This window comes from Xenopus laevis, chromosome 9_10S, assembly GCF_017654675.1.
Source record: "Xenopus laevis strain J_2021 chromosome 9_10S, Xenopus_laevis_v10.1, whole genome shotgun sequence".
In the NCBI taxonomy this organism is placed as follows: Eukaryota; Metazoa; Chordata; class Amphibia; order Anura; family Pipidae; genus Xenopus; species Xenopus laevis.
This window is the reverse complement of record NC_054388.1, coordinates 44,375,456-44,382,923: the sequence shown is the minus strand read 5'-3', so window position 1 is coordinate 44,382,923 and position 7,468 is coordinate 44,375,456.

Genomic DNA, 7,468 nt, shown 5'->3' with positions numbered 1-7,468 from the left:
TAATAGCCCTGTATACAGCATGTATTAACCCCTGCATACTAATAACCCCCAGATATACAGCCAGAATTAACCCCTGCATACCAATAATCCCTGATATACAGCCAGAATTAACCCCTGCATACCAATAATCCCTGATATACAGCCAGAATTAACCCCTGCATACTAATAATCCCTGATATACAGCCAGAATTAACCCCTGCATACTAATAATCCCTGATATACAGCCAGAATTAACCCCTGCATACTAATAATCCCTGATATACAGCCAGAATTAACCCCTGCATACTAATAATCCCTGATATACAGTCAGAATTAACCCTTGCATACTAATAACCCCCAGATATACAGCCAGAATTAACCCTTGCATACTAATAATCCCTGATATACAGCCAGAATTAACCTGTGGATATACAGCCAAAGTTAACCCCTCAACATACAGCCGACATAACCCCTGGATATGTAACCAGAATAACCCCTTCTATATAAAGCCAGAATTAACCCCTGCATACTAATAACTCCCTGATATACAGCCACAATAAACCCCTCTACATACAGGCAGACTTAACCTCTGGATATATAGCCAAAGTTAACCCCTCTTTATACAGCCAGACACCCCCCTGGATATACAGCCAAAATAAACCCCTCTACATACTGGCAGAATAAGATTCTGGATATTCAGATAAAGGTAACCCCTCTACATACAGCCAGACATAAACCCTGGCTATGTAACCAGAATAAACCCTTCTATATACAGCCAGAATTAACACCTAGATATACAGACAGACGTAGCCCCTGGATATACAACCAAAATAAACTGGTCAATATACAGCCTGAATTAATCCCTCTATATATAAGCAGAATTAATTAATTTATACACAAAGAGTTCAAGTCAAAATCTACAATAAATTAGACTGGACGGTGTACAAACTGCCAGCAAATGAGTTGAATAAAATACTGAATCCCAAACCCTCATTTGCATATTCACATTAAAACAAAAAATTGTATACAATGAAATTAAAGGAAAATATGGAGCTGTAACGTGCCTTCATTTTTTCAGTTGAATCCGAATTCTGGCAGAATTGCTGGGGTTTATTTGAGTCCCAAACCACATTCAGCATTAGATACACAAATACACATCCCTGGAGATTCAGTCACTTAATGTATATACACTGGTCCAGTAGATCAGCAGCCCCGGGTGCGTATATATATATATCTATATATAATATACAGTTATATATAGGTGCACTCCACAAAGGTGCCAAGAGACAAATACTGTATGTAAATCAAATGGTAAAAACTGGCACATTCAGGGTTTGTATATTATCCAAAAAAGAAGATTTTATTTAACATTTTTTTGCTGTTCCTGAGAAAGGTCCTAGTTTAGGACTGAAAGGTAGAATAAAAGCTAAATTTTTGCATAATATACAAACCTTGAGTGTGCCAGTTTTTACCTTTTGCTTTACATTTATATATATATACACACACACATACACACACACACACTGATACCCTGTCCCAGGCACACCAACCCCCTTGCATCACTTTCTCAGTCAACCAAAAAATAATAGTGACCCCAGACCCCCCACGGGGCATTGAGTGAAAATAACCCCCATTTCCCCTGAGCTCTGAGCTGTGGAACATACATTGGGCTGTCAATATTCTGCCATTGTCACAGAGTGTGAAATGGATCATTAAAAAAAAAAATAATAGGACTTGTGGCTAATAACGTGCTCTGTGGGGTAGTAATCTCATATCTTGTTTAACCTACACTGGGGGGCACTCCTGGTGTTTATGTCCTGTAAAAGCCTTGTGTTACCAAACTTTGTATCAGTGCTGATATCTTGGGGAGGGGGCAGAATAATTGGGGTGCAATGTTATGGGGTGAATAAAATAAAGAGAAAATGAATATTTAGGAACTGAAACCCCTGAGCCTCTCCTTCTGGGGTATTTTTTTGTATAAAGGACAAATATCTGCACACAGACAAGTCACACATTTAATAATTTACTCCCAGACCCCCCCCCCCACTTAGTGCCTGAATCAATATGGGAAGGAGGGTTGTTTCTCTGTGTAAAGGCAGATTTTTCCTCCTTTCTTTGTGAAGAGCTTTTAAGCCCCGAGCAGCTGCCCTGTCCCATGATCGATGGCTCCAGAAATGGACAATTATTTATTTGAAGTGTCTGTTGGGATGTGACAAGTTCCGTTTGGTTTTATTCAGAGCAAGAATAACAGCGACATCCAGGATAGATCAACTGACAATTATGGGGCGGAAATGCAGCAAAAGTCTCTAAATGAAAACAAAAATAAACATTTTACTTCTTTTAATTAGTCCAAATAGCTTAATTATAGAATATTCATTAAATTAAATTTTGTATATTTAGGGTTGCAATGGGTATTGGTCTGAAAACAAATATGTGCTCAGCAGTGTTCTCCTGCTTTATGGCTGAAATTCTAACTATCTTCATAACAAGGCATTCTGTCACATTTGCAAAGATCCTATCTGATTCCCATTGTAAGCAACAGTCCTGTCCTGCTTTATGGCTGAGATTCTAGCTATCTTTACAAAGCTAATCAGTCCAGCAAGTATGAAATAATGGTGAAAAACAGATAATATTCTAGTACTTTAGGAAACCAAGAATATACTGAATTGCAGAAGGTGTTTTCCTAAACTTTTGCTCTGGCATTTTGAGAAAGAATGCAGTTGGTCTTCATTTTTCCTATTGTTTGTGCATGTGGGTGTTTAAATGTCAAAATGTATAGAAGGATAAGCAATAAACACAATAATAATAATAACAACAACAATAACAGCATTATACTCAATCAGGTTTCTGGGGTCAGTGACTGAGCACAAAACGTTTATTTAAGAGTGAACTTTGCCTTTAAATTAATTTATACACACCCAATATCTCTATATTTTATAGAAAAAAGAATTATAATAACGATTGTTAATCGTAAGAGAAAATTCATAAGGAAACAGATTTTAGCAAAAGGATTTTTAATAAGGGGTCAGACCTACAGGGCAATCTGCACTATTACATAGGCATTTGTTTCCCTTCTGAGCTGTAACAACCTGAATTTTAATTTTAATAGTGAATAAACCCCTTCACCCTGCACTCTCCTTGCAATGGAACATTCTGTTTGTGGTTTCAGGAAACTAAGGCCAGTGATTGGGTTTCACTGAAGGAAGGTTTCCCATCACGCTTTCTCCTTGATTTAAAGGCCATAAACCCCTGATGCATTTTATAGTTTGTTAAACCTGACACTGCGTTGTCGGCATTAGGAAAATATACATAAAATAACCACAAACTCTGTGTTTTCTTTGGGTTTCGTTCCTTTTCCCTGCACTGGGGGAAGTCAGGCATGAGATCTTCTGGAAAATCCGCTCGTGTTCTGGATATTCGGATTATTCCAAGGCTTGTGCACTACTTGCAGGGACACGACTACAAATTTCATAATTAGACTTCGTGGCTGTAAAAGTTTTTTTGTGCTTGGCTGGTGCATGATCTTCCAAATTTGTGTTACAGATTAGAATTATGGCAATTTGCTTGGATATTTGCTGGGCCAGGTGTCGGTGGGTTCTCTTACTTGGTCTATTTCATGGTCATTCCCAATTTCTTTATGGGAAAAAAGAGGCTTAATAATGGAAGAATAGAGTATAGTGAGTAGAGTTAAAAGACTAGGAGAATAAAGAGGTAGAGTGAGGAGAGGAGGAAAGAGTGTCCAAGGTCTAAGGTTTTCTGGTGGGCCCCTGGCATCCCAGTCCAAAACGGTAAGGAGGTGACACAAAACAAAGCCCTAAATTAATGAAACAGCGCCCTCTATTGGACAAATTGTAAGAAAACCTCTGGGTTTAGAGAAGTCACTGCAAGATGTCAAAACTGTATAAAGGAGAAATGCTTATAGGTCAGGGGCAGTGGCATAGCTACAGAGGAAGCAGACCCTGCAGCTGCAGGGGGGCCCAGGAGGTATGGGGGCCCCATGAGGCCCTAATTCATAAACAATTTCAATGAATATTGGTAAAACAGGTCAACCTCTAGATATTTTAGTAATTTGCTGTGGGGCCCAGTAATATCTAGTTAGGCCAGTCAGGGGAATCCTAAGTTCTAATATCCTTATAATTTACAGTAGGGGGTACATCATCCCTTATAATACATGAGTGATACTCAGAGTTCCCTGTTTAACTCAGCCTGCAGCCTTGTGTCTTTATATGGTCACAGAACCCCTCAGTGACTTCTAATATGCTTATAATTTACAGTAGAGGGTACATTATCCCTTATAATACATGAGTGATACTCAGAGTTCCCTGTATAACTCAGCCTGCAGCCTTGTGCCTCTATATGGTCACAGAACCCTTCCGTGACTTCTAATATCCTTATAATTAACAGTAGGGGTACATTATCCCTTATAATACATGAGAAAGTTCCCTGTATAACTCACCCTGCAGCCTTGTGACTTTATATGGTCACAGAACCCCCCAGTGACTTCTAATATGCTTATAATATACAGCAGGGGTTCATTGTCCCTTATAATGAGAAAGTTCCCTGTATAACTCAGCCTGGATCCTTGTGCCTTTATATTGTCACAGAAGCCCTCAGGGACTTCTAATACCCTTATAATTTACAGTAGAGGGTACATTATCCCTTATAATACATGAGAAAGTTCCCTGTATAACTCAGCCTGCAGCCTTATGCCTTTATATTGTGACAGAAACCCTCAGTGACTTCTAATATCCTTATAATATACACTAGGGAGTTCATTATTCCTCGTAACCTCCACCTTATTTAGGAATTGTTCAGGAATGAGAGATGATATTTCAGTATCAATAAACTTCCATGTAACACAAGAGCCCTGCTGCCCTCCGCAAAACCCTACACAACCTCTCTGTTGATGTAATGTGTTTACTATGTGACATCATGTAGAAAAACATACCCCGGTGTGTGCAGGCGCCGCACATTTACAGGCCTGGAAAGTTCCACTGCTCTGGGATGAGTCAAAATCCAATGTGTGAATAAATCAGTTTGTCCCTATGAGAGGCAGTGCTTCTCCCCAATCAGATTTTCCAGGGTGAAATACACAGTGTATTTAAGTTTCAACGAGTAGAGCCTGAGATGTTAATACACAATAACATTATACTTTATAATAGCCCCTCCAACAGTCACAGAATGATAGTGATACTCCCTTGCCTTACTATACACATAATCCAGGAGTCATCTTGCCTCACCATACATGAAATATCCCACAATTATTGTCCCTATCTAGAAAAGAAATACATTTGTTGTATGCACAATACACCCATTTATTTATTATAGGGCGATGGGCAAGAGGGGGGGCAGTTGGAGTTCTGGTGCATAGATGGGGGGCTAGTGTGTGTTTAAGTTATACAATGTATAGAGTGTCTAGCTGAATAGATGTGATGATGAACCATGCAGAGCCTTTGGAACCCCATAATGTTAGGGCACCCCAGCAGAAATTCAGCGGGGAGGTCTCTGCATGTCGATCATTATCTCCAATATCTATGCCCCTGAGATCCCAGAGCAAAGGACAATGCAGCCATAAAAGTGAGGAACTGGCTCAACATGTGGCCTAATGGCAGGGAGGGGGCCACACAAAGGGCTATTAAGGCAATTAAAAGCCCATGTTATCTGTCCCTAATAGTCACACACTCATATCCCAGAGCCCCCAGCACAGGGCTCATTTCCCACCCCCATCAGCACAATAAAACCACTTTCATACCCAGCGCTGCCTCCACCAAAGCCATTCATCAAAGGGAAATGGGATTGTTGTGTAGTGGAACTCAGCAAATTGCCTCCCCCCCCCCCCCGACACTCCCACTTTTATAAATACCATTAGGGACTCATTCACCTCCCATGTACAGAGTATATGTACAGCCTAGCTGGACATTGGGGTCTCTCTAAACTCCCAGTAACTCCCAATAATATCCGCTTGGGCTTGACAAAGGGCCTGCGTAGCCCGAAACGTTGCCTATGGCATTTGAGTAAAGTTTTACAAATTTTCAAAAATACCGGAGTGCTGCTGCTTTATTTGTTACATGTTCCCAATAATATCCGCTTGTGCTTCTGTCTGGGACTCGGTTTAGATGAGGCCCCTTCCCTGAAGAGCTAACAGTCTTTAAATTGTAGCAGGTTGTCTGCCCATGCCTGTGTGGGTTCTTTTCCTAGTTTATTCACAAGTCTCATGTTATTTCCCCTTTGCCAGTGTTTACCCTCCTGCCTGACAAACTTGCAACCCTGTTTGTTATGATTGAAGGTGCAGTATACTTGTCTGGCTCTGCACAAATAAACACACAGTTCTAGGTGGCCACACACTCACCCCCAGGTGCTGTCCCCCCACCCCCGGGCCCCATCCAGGGACCCTGAAGCCACACAGAGGGAGGGAGAATGAGTTTTATTTTGCAAACTTGGTGGTTTATTGGGGAACCCTGTGCAGCGCAGGTAAATAGTAATATGAATGCAATCATCAGCCACATGATCCGGTGACCCCCATAGCGCAGCCAGATGTAAGCAGAACACATGTGCTGTGAGGCTATTAAACAATACGCCATAACAAAATCCATGTGTGGCTTAAGCCCAGACAATTTCATTCAGCCCAGGCAGCACAGAGGGAAAGTGGAAGCTTCCATGCCCCCCAACTGCAAACTTCTCAGTGGCCAGTTCTGCACTGTGTCTGTATAATCAGTATGCACACATTAGGGCTCATTTACTAACATGGGGCGAAAATATAATCTATATAAGCACCAGAGCACTTTGTGTAGTGCAGGGTCCCTTTGTACACTTTAATTATAAGTGTGCACCAGTGGAATAGGCTCCCACTCCATCATCGCACCCATTTTGGTGGCTGCACAATTTACAAAATAATTCAAATTTTACACCTGCACATTCACCAGAACCGGAAAGGTGGCCAATGTAGCCGACACTGCTAGATCTACTGGATCTGTAACATCAGCAAACAAGCGGATCAGGCCCCCATTTCATCACACACTGTAGCAGACAGCACCAACGAGAATATTTGTTTAAAAAGCCTTTATTGTGCTTTTCTTAGGCTTTGCGATCAGGACAGTTACAACGTTTCAAGCCAAACAATGGCCCTTTATCATTTCACTATCCATGTGCAGGACCAACCCAGGACCAGGATACACTGGCGCCTATAGAGATGAGGAACACATCAATGTGCAACTGTTGTCCTCTTCCGACAGGATTTTCTGCTGTATTTTTTGGCAGATATTGGTGGGCATTGCCTGTCTATGGGCCCCATACACTCTGGGTCTGGAGTCAGCAGCAGTTATCAGCCCGTGTATGGCCACTGTAAGTAGCATGTAGTGCAGAGGAGAGAGAGAATGTGAGGGTATCAGTGCCCAATACTGGGGGAGGGGGGTACTGCCTGGAACAAGTTAATAACATGGGAGAGTGGAAATTGCTGATAAGAATCAAAAAGTTGCCGCTGGGAGCGCAG